The sequence below is a fragment of the Dendropsophus ebraccatus genome, chromosome 2 (genome assembly GCF_027789765.1).
Source record: "Dendropsophus ebraccatus isolate aDenEbr1 chromosome 2, aDenEbr1.pat, whole genome shotgun sequence".
In the NCBI taxonomy this organism is placed as follows: Eukaryota; Metazoa; Chordata; class Amphibia; order Anura; family Hylidae; genus Dendropsophus; species Dendropsophus ebraccatus.
Window position 1 is genome coordinate 55702808 of NC_091455.1, and position 19530 is coordinate 55722337.

General features: G+C 48.4%; 1 protein-coding gene across 4 annotated transcripts in view; it reads right to left on the reverse strand.

Moving 5' to 3' along the window:
- Positions 1-11471, reverse strand: part of LYN (LYN proto-oncogene, Src family tyrosine kinase) — a 52050-nt gene extending 40579 nt beyond the window's left edge. The window contains exon 1 of one of the 4 annotated variants that reach the window (XM_069957579.1): positions 11293-11471. The gene's annotated coding sequence lies outside the window, so the exon portion shown is untranslated. The remainder of the gene's footprint in view (positions 1-11292) is intronic. The other 3 variants (XM_069957577.1, XM_069957578.1, XM_069957575.1) reach the window with 3 other exon arrangements.
- Positions 11472-19530: the final 8059 nt, after the last annotated feature.

Below are 19530 nucleotides of genomic sequence, written 5' to 3' on the forward strand. Positions count from 1 at the left end.
TAAAGGAGAAAGTGGTTTCCCCATGTACACACAGGGTGTCTGTACCTGGAATAGCAGAGCTGTCACACAGGAGGAAGGGGGACAGGACCCTATACACACAGGAGGAAGGGGGACAGGTCCCTATACACACAGGAGGAAGGGGGACAAGTCCCTATACACACAGGAGGAAGGGGGACAGGTCCCTATACACACAGGAGGAAGGGGGACAGGTCCCTATACACACAGGAAGAAGGGGGGCAGGTCCCTATACACACAGGAGGAAGGGGGACAGGTCCCTATACACACAGGAGGAAGGGGGACAGGTCGCTCTATATACACAGGAAGAAGGGGGACAGGTCCCTATACACACAGGAGGAAGGGGGACAGGTCGCTCTATATACACAGGAGGAAGGGGGACAGGTCGCTCTATATACACAGGAGGAAGGGGGACAGGTCGCTCTATATACACAGGAGGAAGGGGGACAGGTCCCTATACACACACGAGGAAGGGGGACAGGTCCCTATACACACACGAGGAAGGAGGACAGGTCCCTATATATATATATATATATATATATATATATATATATATATATATATATATATATATATATATATATATATCATAAAAATCAAAGTCTGTCCGTCTGTCCTCTATAGACTTCCAAACGCCTGAACCGTTTGACCCCAAATTTGGCACACAGATACATTGGGTGCCCGGGAAGGTTATTGCGAAGGTCCCGTCCCCGCCAGATGTACAGGAGGGGAGGGGGAGGGGAAAGAGAGGCGCCTCATAGAGATGAATGGGAAAATCTCCTCACTGCAAACACAGGTGATATAATTAGCTGCAGCAGACACGGCAGTTGGAGCCTTAGCAACCAATAGGATTTCTGCTTTCATTTTCACAGGGAGCAATGGTTGCTAGGGAAGCTGCCTCACAACATCCACAGTAATAACTGGTAGACCCCCTACTCCATCTATACAGTACATGTATATACAGGAGCCCCTACTCCATCTATACAGTACATGTATATACAGGACCCCCTACTCCATCTATACAGTACATGTATATACAGGGCCCACTACTGCATCTATACAGTACATGTATATACAGAGCCCCCTACTCCATCTATACAGTACATGTATATACAGGACCCCCTACTCCATCCATACAGTACATGTATATACATGACCCCCTACTCCATCCATACAGTACATGTATATACAGGACCCCCTACTCCATCTATACAGTACATGTATATACAGGACCCCCTACTCCATCTATACAGTACATGTATATACAGGGCCCACTACTGCATCTATACAGTACATGTATATACAGAGCCCCCTACTCCATCTATACAGTACATGTATATACAGGACCCCCTACTCCATCCATACAGTACATGTATATACAGGACCCCCTACTCCATCTATACAGTACATGTATATACAGGACCTCCTACTCCATCCATACAGGACATGTATATACAGGGCCCCCTACTCCATCCATACAGGACATGTATATACAGGGCCCCCTACTCCATCTATACAGTACATGTATATACAGGACCCCCTACTCCATCTATACAGTACATGTATATACAGGAGCCCCTACTCCATCTATACAGTACATGTATATACAGGAGCCCCTACTCCATCTATACAGTACATGTATATACAGGAGCCCCTACTCCATCTATACAGTACATATATATACAGGAGCCCCTACTCCATCTATACAGTACATATATATACAGGAGCCCCTACTCCATCTATACAGTACATATATATACAGGAGCCCCTACTCCATCTATACAGTACATGTATATACAGGAGCCCCTACTCCATCTATACAGTACATGTATATACAGGAGCCCCTACTCCATCTATACAGTACATGTATATACAGGAGCCCCTACTCCATCTATACAGTACATGTATATACAGGAGCCCCTACTCCATCTATACAGTACATGTATATACAGGAGCCCCTACTCCATCTATACAGTACATGTATATACAGGAGCCCCTACTCCATCTATACAGTACATGTATATACAGGAGCCCCTACTCCATCTATACAGTACATGTATATACAGGAGCCCCTACTCCATCTATACAGTACATGTATATACAGGAGCCCCTACTCCATCTATACAGTACATGTATATACAGGAGCCCCTACTCCATCTATACAGTACATGTATATACAGGAGCCCCTACTCCATCTATACAGTACATGTATATACAGTAGTGATGCACGATGCACCGAAATATCGATACTACTATCGATATTTCGGTCAGAAAAACGGTTCGATACCAGGATTTCCTGGTATCGATACTTCATGTTAATCTGCGCTATTATGCAGATTAACATGAAGTATGGTGCAGAGAACACGGCCGGCAGCTACCTGAGCGCCGGCCGTGTTCTCTGTGTGCCGCCCCCTGGTCTCCCCTCCTCCGCCCGCGAGCTCTCCGCTCCCGGCGGCGCCAAATTTTAATAGCCGGCACACAGCGATCGCTAGTGCCGGCTATTTGCAGGGGTCCTCAACTGGCGGACCGCGGTCCGAACCCGGACAGCGGAGGCCAGCTGTCCGGACCCCTGGTCAGACCTCCTAACCGCCCCGGATCCGGTCCGTCCCGCTCCCCACCGCACTGCCTCCCCCGCCCCATAGGCGTACTGTCCTTAGATGTCAGTACGCCTGTGGGGCTGGGGGCAGTGTCGGTCCGGCCCCCGGCTGATTCGCGCTCTCTGGGGATGTCCCGGGGATTCCCCAGCAGAGCGCGCACCACAGACCTCAGTGTACGCTGCCGGCCTGTCCTTCCCGGAAGTGCAGGCCGGCGGCGTACGCTGAGGTCACTGATGCGCGCTCTGCTGGGGAATCCCCGGGACATCCCTACAGAGCGTGTATCAGCCGGGGGCCGGACCGACGGGAAGAGAAGAAGACAGCCGCAGCGGGGAACGAGGTGCTAGGTGAGTTGTTTTTGTTTTGTTTTTTTTCTGTCTGGGGGGCATCTACAAGTGGAGAGCGCACAGGTGGACTATATACTACAGGGGGGACCTCACAGGGGGCTATATACTACTGAGGGGGCTATATACTACTGGGGGGAGCGCACAGGGGGTTATATACTACTGGGGGGAGCTCACAGGGGGCTATATACTACAAGGGGACAGCGCATGGGGGGGGCTATATACTACAGGGGGAGCTCACAGGGGGCTATATACTACAGGGGGGAGCTCACAGGGGAGCTATATACTACTTGGGGGGAGCTCACGGGGGCTATATACTACTGGGGGACAGCGCACAGGGGGGCTATATACTACTGAGGGGAGCTCACAGGGGGCTATATTCTACAGGGGGAGAGCGCACGGGGAGGCTATATACTACTGGGGGGAGCTCACAGGGGGCTATATACTACAGGGGGAGAGCGCACAGGGGGGCTATATACTACAGGGGGAGCAACAGAGGGCTATATACTACTGAAGGAGAGCGCACAGGGGGGGCTATACACTACTGGGGGAGCAACAGGGGGGCTATATACTACCAGGGCAGTCACCCCCTTTGTACCCAATATCAAAGGGCTGGTGAGAGAGAAAAAAATGCCAATTTTCCCGCTAATAAGCAGCAATTCTGTATATAAATAGTTGAACGTTTGTGACAAAGTAACAAAACACGTTTCCTACTGATGTTCAGCTCGGACCTTCACCTGACAATAGACCCCGGTAAGTGGACCTTCACTAAAAGTTGTTGAGTACCCCTGCCCTAAAGGGTAGATGCCGCTGTCATAACTGACAGCGGCATTTAACCCCTGCAGAGCCGCTCCATATGCAGCACGAGTCTGCTGCATATGGTCCGCCCCCTCACTGCTAATGACTGCGGCCCGCAATCCCGCGGGCGGCAGTCATTCAACCATTCCAAATACGGGACCCGCCGGTGCTGCGGCAGCGGTCCCTTACACCAGCCAGTTCCCCAACCTCCGGGTCCACAATCCTGTCGCCGCCCCTCCATTCCCGCGGGGCCCACCGATACAGTGGCACAACAACTCCCAGAATACCTTCTTGTGGGGAGTTGTTGTTCACAAGGAGGCATGTTGTGCCAGGAGGCTGCTAATGCATTACAACTCCCAGCAGCATACCTCCTTATGCACTACATCCCCCAGCATACCTCTTTGTGCACGAGGAGGCATGCTGGGAGTTGTAGTGCACAAGAATGTATGCTGCACAGAGTTGTGTCAGGAGCTGCACAACTGCAATTCCCAGCATACCTCCTTGTGCACTACAACTCCCAGCATACCTTCTTGTGGGGAGTTGCAAAGCACAAGGAATTATGCTGGAAGTTGTTGTTCACCAGGAGTTATGCTGGGAGGTGTAGTGCACAAGGAGGTATGCTGGGAGTTGCAGTTGCGCGGCAGCAGCCTTTCAAAACATCCCAGCATACCTTCTTATGCACTACAACTCCTAGCATACCTCCCTGTGCACTACAACTCCCCACAAGAAGGTATTCTGGGAGTTGTTGTGCACAGGGAGGTATGCTTGAGGTTAGAGGGGAATAAAAAATGTAAAAAAAAGTGTTTTAAAATAAAACAAAAAATAAAGGTTCTAATAATCCCCCCTTTTCCCTTTTAAAAAAAAAAAAAAAAAAAAAAGAACATACATGTATCCATTACATGTGAATTGTCCGAACTATAAAATGTAACAAAGTGATCAAGAAGTCACATAAATAAAAATGTTGTGCATGGGGGGAACATATCTGTAGTCAGGGAAAAAGGAAATTATATTTGTATTTTTACGTGTTTTTTTCTCAAACTTTTTATTTAGTATCGAATTGGTATTGAGTATCGAAATCCGAAAGCTGGTATCGGTATCGAACTCAAAATTTTGGTATCGTGACATCCCTAATATACAGGAGCCCCTACTCCATCTATACAGTACATGTATATACAGGAGCCCCTACTCCATCTATACAGTACATGTATATACAGGAGCCCCTACTCCATCTATACAGTACATGTATATACAGGAGCCCCTACTCCATCTATACAGTACATGTATATACAGGAGCCCCTACTCCATCTATACAGTACATGTATATACAGGAGCCCCTACTCCATCTATACAGTACATGTATATACAGGGCCCCCTACTCCATCTCCATCTATACTGTACATGTATACAGGACCCCCTACTCCATCTATACAGTACATGTATATACAGGACCTCCAACTCCATCAATACTGTACATGTATACAGGACCCCCTACTCCATCTATACAGTACATGTATATACAGGGCACTACAGGACAGGTATACCAAACTGTGACTGGGTAACACCGCCACACCAGACCTGACCAATACCGCCATACTGTGACTGGATAACACTGCCATACCAGACCTGACCAATACCGCCACACTGTGACTGGGTAACACCTCCATACCAGACCTGACCAATACCGCCACACTGTGACTGGATAACACTGCCATACCAGACCTGACCAATACCGCCACACTGTGACTGGATAACACTGCCATACCAGACCTGACCAATACCGCCATACTGTGCTGGATAACACCGCCATACCAGTCATGACCAATACCGACACACTGTGACTGAATAACACTGCCATACCAGACCTGACCAATACAGCCATACTGTGACTGGAAAACACCGCTATACCAGACCAATACCGCCATACCCCCCTCGAAAAGACACCAGATTTTCTGGCAAGTCTGAACAGGAGGGTACTGCCCCTCTGCAAGGTGCTACCCTACACACCAGACCATGGGTGCCTAATGGTAAATACGACCCTGCAGGTATACAGGACACTGACACTTTATACCGGGCAGCGCCGGGTACATTTTCTAGTATATATATATATAAACTATGTATACACAGGAGGAAGGGGGACCTGTCCCATCCTGTGTGTACATAGTGTATATATAGCAACCTGTCCCCCTTTCTCCTGTGTGTATATATAGCGACCTGTCCCCCTCTGTGTGTGTATATATAGCAGCCTGTCCCTCTTCCTCCTGTGTGTATATATATATATATATATATATATATATATATATATATATATATATATATATATATATATTATAGGGACCTGTCCCCTCCTGTGTGTATATACAGAGACCTGCCCCCCTCCTGTGTGTGTGTGTGTATATATAGAGATCTGTCCCCCTCCTGTGTATATACAGAGACCTGCCCCCCTCCTGTGTGTGTGTATATATAGAGATCTGTCCCCCTCCTGTGTGTATGTAGCTGTATAACTCTGCTGAGACCTTCTAATAAGGACAAATAATAATAATAATGATAATAGACTAAATTCACTGCCTTGAGTTGCTGCTCAGTGAGTTCCATTTTTTTTTTAACCTTAAGTGGGTGTGGCTTGCAAAGGGGCGTGCCATATTTATTATCCAATTATCGTTACCGCAACTACATGTGCGATAAACCGCGATATTGATTTAGGCCAATATCGCCCAGCCCTACCAGGAGTGGATTTGAAAAGAGGAGAAATCCAGTCTTTCCTTTATGACCTGATCTCTGATTATAGTCTGTTCCTGGGTTTGGCTTCAAATCTTTGGCAGATTATCTGTCGTTAGATCTGTTGGTGGAATAGGGCCTTTACACCCAGCATGTATTATTGAGAGGGTCTTGTCAGCATGAGAAAAGGGCCTGATACTATTGCAGGCCAGGGGGCTTTTGTGTTATACAGTTTCAGGGACTCGGATTAGAATACTTTCTATTCCTTGAAAAGCAGCCTCCTACAGTCACAGCTCTGAATAATGAGCAGTCATCCAATCTTATCTTTATGGTCCCTGATAAGAATGTGGCCAGACAGGTGACGTGAGGCATATGGGCAGACAAAGAGCTTTATAGGTAAGCAGTGGCTCCATTCTATTACTACTAGAGATGAGCGAACCTGGAGCATGCTAGAGTCGATACGAACTTTCGGCATCTGATTAGCGGTGGCTGCTGAAGTTGGATAAAGCCCTAAGGCTATGTGGAAAACATGGATATAGTCATTGGCTGTATCCATGTTTTCCAGACAACCTTAGAGCTTTATCCAAGTTCAGCAGCCCCAGCTAATCAAATACCGAACGTTCGGGTTCGGATCGACTCGAACCCAAACCCGGTTCACTCATCTCTAATTACTACATTTGTTTCCCACAGTGATACCAGATTTACAACACAAGTTCAGATACACATGGGTGTGATGATGTCTATGAGATCAGATCCTCCATTACCAATATAGAAATAAGATTCTGTTCATGCCACATTTGGTCCACAAATCTCACATATACCAATAAAATATGATGCAAATGTATACTGTAATCCTCCTATGGGCACAACATATGCCAAATGTGAGTTCTTTGGCAGATTCATAGCCAGATCCTTTAAAAATACTTAATGGAGAAAAAAAAATCATCTGTTGTCAGAGAGTTATACAGAATTAAATATTACTTCTAAATAAACGTTAAGCCTATAAGTCCTTATCAGCTGCTGTACATTCTGCAGGAAAAGGAGAGTTCTGTTTCCAATCTGACACAGTGCTGCCACCCCTGTCCATGGCAGGAACTGTACAGAGCAGCAGCAAATTCCCATAGAAAACATCACCTACTCTGGACAGTTCCTGACGCGGACAGAGATGGCAGCAGAGAGCACTGTGTCAAACTGGAAAGAATACACCACTTCCTGCAGGTCATACAGCAGCTGATAAGTACTGGAAGATCAGAGATTTCAAAAAGAAGTATTTTATAAATATGTATAATTTTTTGACACTAGTTGATTTGAAAAAAATCTGATCAGTATAACCCGTTATTGCTTATTATTGTGCTAACTATAAGAAAATAAGCTATATCCACCCAGGTTTCAGAAGTTTCTAGTGGAAAAGGAACTAGGTGAGTGTCACTTTAAAGGGGTTATCCAGCGCTACAAAAACATGGCCACTTTTCCCCCTACTGTTGTCTCCAGTTCAGGTGCGGTTTGCAATTAAGCTGCATTTACTTCAATGGAACTGAGTTTCAAAACCCCACCCAATCTGGAGACAAGAGAGGGGGAAAAGTGGCCATGTTTTTGTAGCGTTGGATAACCCCTTTAAGGATGTATTATTATCTCTACATAATCCAACTAGGTTGTGTTGCATAAACTGTTCCAGCTTCTCTACTTCTGCTTTTTACTCAACCCAATGCGCAGAAGGCCACAAAGTCCTCACAATATGAGATACTGCAAAGGCACTTGGTTATAAGTCTGTATAGGTGCATACATACACACAGCGACAATTGGTCTCATTGTGCCGTACCGATCACTTATTTGTAGTCAGAAGCCGCATCCAACCATAACAAGAGTCAAAACTGGTCTGAAAAAGCCAAAGCACTCGCCAGCAGATGAATACAAAGTCACACCTTATCAACATATACACGTAGATTGTGTATATATATCCTATACTGATCCTGAGCTACAGACGGCATTATACTCCAGAGCTGACCGGCCAAAGAAACATTTTGTTGTCCAAGCAAATCCTGCTAAATTAACAGCCAGCAGCAGAAACCTGAAGGACCCCATTATAGTCAATAGCATTTCTTGGGATCGGTTGGTGTGCATTGTGCTCAGTTTTTCGGCCTTGAACAGAATCTGCAAAGAGAAGCTCAGAATAACACCGCAGATGTGAACTAGGCCCTAGCTGACCCCCTGTTACTAGCATTTATTTGTCCAACATCATATTACTGTATTGTGCTTGGTGCAGACTTTGTGTAGACACTGAGCCAGCAAGGAGTGCTGGAGGAATTTAGCTCAGAAGCCTGCAGAAAGGTGACAGGATATAACTCACAGTATAAGATAATGCAATGGGTAAAGGTCACCATACACTTTAGGCAGGTTCAGCCTACTAATGACTTCTTTGGTGTGAGCGGACAAATGTCTAATGTGTATGGCTGCCCCCCCCCCCCCCACTAAAAAAGATGGTGGTGGGGGAGAGGAGTATCAGGCACACAGGATTTTGTTCTCGGAGAGAATGCTTTAGCTAGAGTGAATAAACATTGTGCAAAAACACGCAGCAGAAATGCAAGAGCACGCCTCACATTTCAGCCTGGTATGTGTGAACACACCCTTACTCAACTGTTAATGCAAATTATATTGTAAGTGAACTATCAAATGAATAAGAGAGCCCTTCTAATAGCTTAGAGATCACTGGTATACAGCTCTATAATACAGCACCCTAATTATACCCATATCCCGCTATCGCCGATATTATACCCATATCCCGCTATCGCCCATATTATACCCATATCCCGCTATCGCCCATATTATACCCATATCCCGCTATCGCCCATATTATACCCGTATCCCGCTATCGCCCATATTATACCCGTATCCTGCTATCGCCCATATTATAACTACAGGTGCCTACAGTTTAAGGCTATGTTCACACTGCGTACGAGTCCGGACGCATTTCATACGCCGCCGTACATGTACGGCTGAAACTACGTGCATGGGAAAAAAAGACATGCGGCCGGATGCGTACGAACCGCGAACATACGCCCGCAGTACAGTTATGCTTCCCTAGCTTGTTTTGAAGCGATCTGAGGCAGGTCATTTACTTGGAAATCTTAGCCCAGCCCCGTAAACCACACAGAACCTTTTGGATCGAAAAATCAAGTTCAATTTGGCTGAAATAAGTACTTCGTACGGGACCGCATGGAAATCCACGGCCGTGAGTTTCAACATTTCTGTCCTCAAACAATGGTCTTGTTCATTTCTCACGGCGCCACATACGATCCGGCCGTAAGCTCATACGTAGTGTGCACTGTGCGGGCGTATATCGTATACTTTCAAGCGAATGCATCAACCTCAAAACTACGTGCGTATATTCGCGGTTCGCACTACGGCCGGAAACATACGCAGTGTGAACATAGCCTAATACAGAAAAGTGAAGCTTTAACTGGACAACTTACTAACAAAACAAAAAAAAACATTAAAAGCAACATTTTTATAGAACAGGAAATGCAAATATGTATATAAAGAAAAAAAGGCAGAAACTGTGTAGAAATCTCTGAACATATACCCTGAACACAGGCCCAGATGGATATAACCTTATGCGTACAGCCACATATATCTGCCATTGACTCCAATTATAAAGTGAAAACTAGGTATATCATACAGCAGTATACAGCCACATGTCTGGCTCATAGATGTCTATGGATGGGATGGGTGGATGGACCTGTGCAGCTTCTCCAGCAAGAGGAAACAGTGTAGACAGATTTATGTAAAGGAAACCTGGCAACTCTGCGTAGCAGTAGTACATACAGAGACAGGGGTGGTAGTACATACAGAGACAGGTGGTAGTACATACAGAGACAGGGGTGGTAGTACATACAGAGACAGGGGTAGTAGTACATACAGAGACAGGGGTAGTAGTACATACAGAGACAGGGGTAGTAGTACATACAGAGACAGGGGTAGTAGTACATACAGAGACAGGGGTAGTAGTACATACAGAGATAGAGATAGGGGTAGTAGTACATACAGAGATAGAGATAGGGGTAGTAGTACATATAGAGATAGAGATAGTGGTAGTAGTACATATAGAGATAGTGGTAGTAGTACATATAGAGATAGTGGTAGTAGTACATATAGAGATAGAGATAGGGGTAGTAGTACATATAGAGATAGAGATAGGGGTAGTAGTACATATAGAGATAGAGATAGGGGTAGTAGTACATATAGAGATAGAGATAGGGGTAGTAGTACATATAGAGATAGAGATAGGGGTAGTAGTACATATAGAGATAGTGATTGGGGTAGTAGTACATATAGAGATAGGGGTAGTAGTACATATAAAGATAGAGATAGTAGTACATATAGAGATAGGGGTAGTAGTACATATAGAGACAGGGGTAGTAGTACATATAGAGACAGGGGTGGTAGTACATACAGAGACAGGGGTGGTAGTACATACAGAGACAGGGGTGGTAGTACATACAGAGACAGGGGTAGTAGTACATACAGAGATAGTGGTAGTAGTACAGATAGAGATAGAGATTGGGGTAGTAGTACATATAGAGATAGGGGTAGTAGTACATATAGAGACAAAGCCAGTAGTAATTCAGTCCACCCCTCCCAGCTGTGGGACACACTTTGCATACACTATCAGATCACCCTCTTCTTGGGGTATAGAGCAGTGTCCCCCAACCTGTAGCTCTCCAGCTGCTGCACTACTACACCTCTCAGCATGCACAGGTATGATGGGAGTAGTAGTAGCAGCCGTAAAGCCGCAGGTCGGGCAGCACCGGTTGGGCTGCGGCACTCACCCTGTGCTCCTCCTCGGGCAGCAGAGGCTCCGTTACCGTGTGCGCTGATCCGAGGCTCGGGGAGATGTGGTCGCTGCTCCGTGCAGCCGCTCTCTATGAGGAACTGCTGTCTGTCCGGCCGGGAGGTTTCTTCTCTCTACTTCCTGGTGTGAAGCCTCGGGGGGAATTTGCATAATGTGCATTGTGTGCCCTCAGCCCAATGCCCTGTCCTTCCTGGCACTCTCATTGCCCTCTCGCTTATTTCACAGAATGTTTTGTCTATGCTTTTAAAATGTCGCACACTTTATGCCAAATGTCGCAGTGTTGCCAGCACAGTTCTCAAGCGTCTCCAATAGAGCCGCACCTGCACAATGAGTATGAAGCAATTCACCTGGGACACTAGGCGACATTTATCAATGAAGTTTTTACACTTTTGTGGCTGAAGGCCTCATCTACACGGTGTTTTTATGATATGTTAACCCTTTGAGGACCAGGCCCAAAATGACCCAGTGGACCGCGCAAATTTTGATCTTAGTGCTTTCGTTTTTCCCTCCTCCCCTTCTAAGAGCTCCAGCACTCTCAGTTTTCTATCTACAAGCCATGTAAGTACTTGTTTTTTACAGGAATAGTTGTACTTTGTAATGGCGTCTTTCATTTTACCGTAACATGTATGATGGAATTCCAAATATATTATTTATGAAGATATAAATAGGTGAAATCGTAAAAAAGAATGCAATATGGTAACGTTTGGGGGATTCCTGTGTCTACGTAATGCACTATATGGTAAAAGCGACATGACACTATTACTCTATAGGTCAGTCTGAACACAACCATATGCAGGTTACACAGATTCTCTAATGTTATATATATATATATTTTTTTTAAATGAAATCCTCTTTTTTGGCAATTAATTATAAATAAAATGGGACTATTGTGACGCTTATAACGGTTTTATTTTTTCACCTACGGGGCTGTATGGGGTGTCATTTTTTCCGCCATGATCTCTAGTTTTTATTAATACCATATTTGTGAAGATCGGACGTTTTGATCAATTTTTATTATTTTTTTTATATATAATGTAACATAAAATCGGTAATCTGCGCACTTTTTTCCCTCTTTTCGTCTACGCCGTTTACCGTTCACAATGACGCTTGTTATATTTTAATAGATCTGACAATTACGCACGCTACGGTATATTATATGTTTATTTATTTATTTATTTTTTTATGTTTTATTTATATAATGGGAAAGAGGGGTGATTTCAACTTTTATTGGGGGAGGGGTTTTGGGGTAGTGTGTTAGTGTTTTTAACTTTTTTTTTTTACACATTTGAAGTCCCTTTGGGGGACATTTACATACATTAGTTTGATTTTTACACTGATCATTGATATGCCATAGGCATAGTATTGATCAGTGTTATCGGCGATCTGCTCATTGAGCCTGCCTGTGCAGGCTTAGTGCAGCAGATCGCCGATCGGACCGCACGGAGGCAGGTAAGAGACCTCCGGCAGTCCGTTTTACCGATCGGGACCCCCGCAGTCACACTGCGGGGGTCCCGATCGGTAAGTGACAGGGGACTCCCCCTGTCACTTACACTTTAACGCCGCGGTCGCGCCGCGACCACGGCGTTTAAGGAGTTATTGACACGCGGCAGCGCGATCGCTGCAGCGTGTCATTACCGGTGAGGTCCCGGCTGCTGATTGCAGCCGGCCCCCACCTGCTATGAAGCGCACTCCGCTCCGGAGCACGCTTCATAGCGGGAGAAACACCCAGGGCGTACAGTTGCGCCCTAGGTCGTCTGGGGACAGACTTCCATGGCGTAACTATACGCCCTGGGTCGTCTAAGGGTTAAACGTATATGTTTAAAAAGTAAACAAAACATACCAAAATGTATGGTTACTGTATCCATTGCCTAACATTAGTAATGTATGGTAACCTATATGCTACTGTAGGTTACACAGCTATCTCTTTTGTCTCTAATTTTGCATAAACATGATTTTGCAAAAAAAAAAAAAAAAAAGCCATAGACTGCATCTATGTTTTCCTGGACTCCCTAGGGCTGCATCCAGCTTCTCCAGGCAGTGGGAGTCAAATGTTGAGCATTCCTTTACCACTAAAAGAGACACAACCAACACAGTATTACTTGATATAGGAACCTACGCTGTCGTTTATATGACAAGGATTTTTTCCAGCATAGTTTTGTCATTTGCATCCAAAACCGCAACATAATCCGGAGCATAGAAAGCCAAAATCAGAGGATGAGCAACAGTTTTCTTTTTTCCTTACAAAATCATCTGTCCTTTGCCGTGTTCAGACAGGTCAGATTTGATTTTGAATTCTGATTTTTCACAATCTGCAACCAATCAGGCCCGGACTGACAATCTGGCAGACCGGGCCAAACCAGGTGGGCCGCCCAGGCTGTATAACTATATTTTGCGTTATTAACAAGAAAAGGTGCTGCAGTACTGCTGAATAGGTGTCACGGCCGCGGCGGCTTCCCGCGTCCCGGGTGGCCGCCGCGACCGCCTCCTGTCCCGTGCAGCCGCCGGGGTCCTTGTGTAGGGACCCGGCGCCGCTGCTGCTTCGGCCCCTGGGGCGCCTCACCTCTCCTCCGTGCATGTCGCGGTCTGTGCCGGCCGGCGCGCGCGTCCCCGCCTCCTAGGGCGCGCGCGCGCCGGCTGTCTCAGATTTAAAGGGGCAGTGCGCTCCTAATTGGTTAGTGGCACCAATCACTCCCCTATAAATCCCAGCATGCCCTGTCCTTAGTGTTGGAGCCTCTACATGCTTCCCATAGCGTTGGCCCAGCCCCCTCTTGTTCCTGTGTCCTATTCCGCTACCTGGTCCCTAGTCCCTGTTCCTGAGTCCTATCCGTTACCTGGTCCCAAGTCCCTGTTCCTGGTTCCTGTTCCCCTGTCACTCCATCTGTTCCCGTGATCAGCCTGTCACGTGCGCTCTCACCTGCAGACCATTGCCTGTGCCATCTCCTGCCACGCCTCGCCTGCCGACACCAGCAACCAAGCCAGGGGTAGCGACCTGGGGGTCGCCTGCCGCAGCAAGTCCATCCCGCCTTGCGGCGGGCTCTGGTGAAAACCAGCGGCCCCTTAGACTCCGCCCCCTGGTGAGGTTAGTGCCATCGCTGGTGTCGGTCCAGTGGATCCACTACTCCAGGCGTTACAATAGGTTCATTGGCAGTGTTGTTATTAATTTTTTAGTGCATTCTGGTGTTTTTGAGCCACCTTAGGAACACTATGGGCATTGCCCAGGTGCCAAGAACACCATTCTCGGCTCACCCAGCCGACCGCCTGCTCTGTTCACTATGCATATTCATATATGCATAGTAACTGCTCTTATAATGGCGCATGCACCGGAAGCAGCCCGTCTCGTACGTGAGTTCTTCCCTGTACATGTGCAGTTACGAGCGCCATAACTATGCATATATGCTGATCTTTGGTCCCAGTCCAGCCCTGAAACCAGCAGCTGCTATGTGTATAAGAGACGAATCCTCGCACAACTCTGCTTTGGATCTGTGGCACACCCCCACATTACATCCACAGGAAAAAAAAAAGTCACAATCCATTAAATGCTTACAGCCATAGTCATAATGAAAACCGTGTGACAGGCGTGACAGCGCAATTCATGACCACACCTTGTCCGCCATGTCACAGCTGCTACATGAGTCCCCAGCCTAAGGGCTCACACACTGTATCACAGCTCTGTTCTGTACAATCCACAGGAGAGGTGAACACTAGTGTATTCCCACAACTGTGACCCCACCAATCATTAAAACAGGGGTCTTGGGTCCCCTATAGTGTTGAGCTGATCTGTATAAATGTTCGGGTTCTTCAACATTATCTGAATCCGAATGCTCTGCGTTGTAGTCCCCGAGGCTGCAGAAGTTGGATGTAGCCCCACATACAAACCTTCCGGTGCACTGGGGGCATTTCCCAAACCCTCAGTGCACCGTTCCGCCTGCTATATGCATAAGTAGTGACGTCCTCCTTGGCCTAGATCTCGCGCTTCCACAGTAGGACTAGCTTGGCGCCGTATGGCGTGGGGAGGGAAATGTCACTACTTATACTGACTGTATGTCCCGAGGTAAACCACCCTGTAAGCATTGCTTCTAATGCAGAAGATTTCTGTACACACAACACCCGAGACAGAGTTAATTTTACCAAAGCAGTCTACACCTTCAATAACTGATGGTCGATCACTTATTTGGTTGTCACTTATCTCCCCCGTTTGTCCCCCTGGAAGGATTAAGCTGCAGCCAAAGAGCTCTAGCTGTGGCTTATCTCTCCCAGAGCAAAGGGGTTAGGCAGTGATTTTCCATCACGCCTAACCTGTATCGCCACCAACCAGGGATGTAGCTAGGATTCACGGGGCCCCATAGCAAAATATGTTAAGAGACCCCCGTACGCACCAAATAAAGCACTGCGCATATACACTCACCGGCCACTTTATTAGGTACACCTGTCCAACTGCACGTTACCACTTAATTTCTAATCAGCCAATCACATGGCGGCAACTCAGTGCATTTAGGCATGTAGACATGGTCAAGACAATCTCCTGCAGTTCAAACCGAGCATCAGTATGGGGAAGAAAGGTGATTTGAGTGCCTTTGAACGTGGCATGGTTGTTGGTGCCAGAAGGGCTGGTCTGAGTATTTCAGAAACTGCTGATCTACTGGGATTTTCACGCACAACCATCTCTAGGGTTTACAAAGAATGGTCCGAAAAAGAAAAAACATCCAGTGCGCAGCAGTTCTGTGGGCGGAAATGCCTTGTTGATGCCAGAGGTCAGAGGAGAATGGGAAGACTGGTTGGAGCTGATAGAAAGGCAACAGTGACTCAAATAGCCAACCGTTACAACCAAGGTAGGCAGAAGAGCATCTCTGAACGCACAGTACGTCCAACTTTGAGGCAGACGGGCAACAGCAGCAGAAGACCACACCGGGTGCCACTCCTTTCAGCTAAGAACAGGAAACTGAGGCTACAATTTGCACAAGCTCATCGAAATTGGACAGTAAAAGATTGGAAAAATGTTGCCTGGTCTGATGAGTCTCGATTTCTGCTGCGACATTCGGATGGTAGGGTCAGAATTTGGCGTCAACAACATGAAAGCATGGATCCATCCTGCCTTGTATCAACGGTTCAGGCTGGTGGTGGTGGTGTCATGGTGTGGGGAATATTTTCTTGGCACTCTTTGGGCCCCTTGGTACCAATTGAGCATCGTTGCAACGCCACAGCCTACCTGAGTATTGTTGCTGACATATTAGGCTCCACACTCTGTCACCATCCTCATCTCTACCAACTGCACATCTGTATTGGCCCCTTTACATTTAGTGGGTAGGCTGACTCTATGTGATCCCATTTTAGTATATGGCCCTCCTCTCTGTCGCCCCTCCTTATAGATAGCTTCCTTATGTTGCCCCCCCCCCCGCTGTCCCCCTTATAGATGCCCCCCCATGTTGTCCCCTCATAGATGGTCCCCTATGTTGCCCCCCCTATAAATGGCCCCCTCTTCCCCTATATTGTCCCCTTATAGATGGCCCCCTTTATTGTCCCCTTATAGATGTTCCCCTCTCCCCCAATGTTGTACGTTTATATCCCCCTCTCCCCCTATGTTGTCCCCCTCTCCCCCTATGTTCTCCCCTTATAGATGGCCTGCTCTCCCCCTATGGTGTCCCCCCCTTATAGATGGCCCTCTCTCTCCCCCCCTTATAGATGTCCCCCTCCCCCCCTTCCTTATAGATGGTCCCTCTCTCCCCCCTCCCTTATAGATGCCCCCCCCTCTCCCCCCCTTCCTTATAGATGTCCCCCTCCCCCCATTCCTTATAGATGCCCCCTTCTCTTCTCCCCCCCTTCCTTATAGATGCCCCCTTCTCTTCCCCCCCTTCCTTATAGATGCCCCCTTCTCTTGCCCCCCCTTCCTTATAGATGCCCCCTTCTCTCCCCCCCTTCCTTATAGATGCCCCCTTCTCCCCCCCCTTCCTTATAGATGCCCCCTTCTCTTCTCCCCCCCTTCCTTATAGGTGCCCCCTTCTCTTCCCCCCTTCCATATAGATGCCCCCTTCCTTATAGATGCCCCCTTCTCTCCCCCCCCTTCCTTATAGATGCCCCCTCTCTTCCCCCCCCTTCCTTATAGATGCCCCCTTCTCTCCCCCCCCTTCCTTATAGATGCCCCCTTCTCTCCCCCCCTTCCTTATAGATGCCCCCTTCTCCTCCCCCCCTTCCATATAGATGCCCCCTTCCTTATAGATGCCCCCTCTCTTCCCCCCCCCTTCCTTATAGATGCCCCCTTCTCTCCCCCCCCTTCCTTATAGATGCCCCCTTCTCTCCCCCCCCCCTTCCTTATAGATGCCCCCTTCTCCCCCCCCTTCCTTATAGATGCCCCCTTCTCCCCCCCCTTCCTTATAGATGCCCCCTTCTCTCCCCCCCCCTTCCTTATAGATGCCCCCTTCTCTCCCCCCCTTCCTTATAGATGCCCCCTTCTCTCCCCCCCCCCTTCCTTATAGATGCCCCCTTCTCCCCCCCCCTTCCTTATAGATGCCCCCTTCTCCCCCCTTCCTTATAGATGCCCCCTTCTCTTCTCCCCCCCTTCCTTATAGATGCCCCCTTCTCTCCCCCCCCTTCCTTATAGATGCCCCCTTCTCTCTCCCCCCCTTCCTTATAGATGCCCCCTTCTCCCCCCCCCTTCCTTATAGATGCCCCCTTCTCTCCCCCCCCTCCTTCCTTATAGATGCCCCCTTCTCTCCCCCCCCTTCCTTATAGATGCCCCCTTCTCTCCCCCCCTTCCTTATAGATGCCCCCTTCTCCTCCCCCCCTTCCATATAGATGCCCCCTTCCTTATAGATGCCCCCTCTCTCCCCCCCTTCCTTATAGATGCCCCCTTCTCTCCCCCCCCTTCCTTATAGATGCCCCCTTCTCTCCCCCCCTTCCTTATAGATGCCCCTTCTCCCCCCCCCCTTCCTTATAGATGCCCCCTTCTCCCCCCCCCCTTCCTTATAGATGCCCCCTTCTCCCCCCCCTTCCTTATAGATGCCCCCTTCTCTCCCCCCCTTCCTTATAGATGCCCTTCTCTCCCCCCCCCTTCCTTATAGATGCCCCCTTCTCTCCCCCCCCCCTTCCTTATAGATGCCCCCTTCTCTCCCCCCCCCTTCCTTATAGATGCCCCCTTCTCTCCCCCCCCTTCCTTATAGATGCCCCCTTCTCTCCCCCCCCCCTTCCTTATAGATGCCCCCTTCTCTCCCCCCCCCTTCCTTATAGATGCCCCCTTCTCCCCCCCTTCCTTATAGATGCCCCCTTCTCTTCTCCCCCCCCTTCCTTATAGATGCCCCCTTCTCTCCCCCCCCCTTCCTTATAGATGCCCCCTTCTCTCTCCCCCCTTCCTTATAGATGCCCCCTTCTCCCCCCCCTTCCTTATAGATGCCCCCTTCTCTCCCCCCCCTCCTTCCTTATAGATGCCCCCTTCTCTCCCCCCCCCTTCCTTATAGATGCCCCCTTCTCTCCCCCCCCCCCCCCTTCCTTATAGATGCCCCCTTCCGAGGAAAGCAAGTTTAAAAAAAAAGAAAAAAGCTCACCTAACAACACGCTCCCCCGTCGAGCCTTTTTCCTGTCACCCCCTGTCTGATGCGCGGCTGCCGTCTGATGCCGCGTCCTAGCCCCGGCAGCGCGCGTATCATAGAGTTCTGTGTGGGCCTGTGGCCGCGACTTCCGGCACACGTCTCTGTGCCGGAAGTTGAACCGCAGCACAAGCCCACACAGAACTCTATGATACGCGCGCTGCCGGGGCTAGGACGCGGCATCAGACGGCAGCCGCGCATCAGACAGGGGGTGACAGGAGCGCTGTGGACCGGTCCCGTGCTCCTCCTGGCCCAGTGACTCCTTTTCCCTATGGTTGGGGAAAGGAGTCTCCGGGTCGGGAGGAGCACGGGACCGGCCCCCGGCTACAGCACCCGGGAGGCATGCTCAGCCGCCGGGTGCTGCAGGACATGTAAGCTCCAGGGGCCCGCGTCACGGGCCCCTGATGCGGCGGGGCCCAGTAGCAGCCGCTACGGCTGCTACGGCGGTAGTTCCGCCAGTGATGCCATCATGTCAATATGGACCAAAATCTCCAGCACCTTGTTGTATCTATGCCACGAAGAATTGAGGCAGTTCTGAAGGCAAAAGGGGGTCCAACCCCTTAATAGCATGATGTACCTAATAAAGTGGCCGGTGAGTGTATATATATATATATATATATATATATATATATATTAGG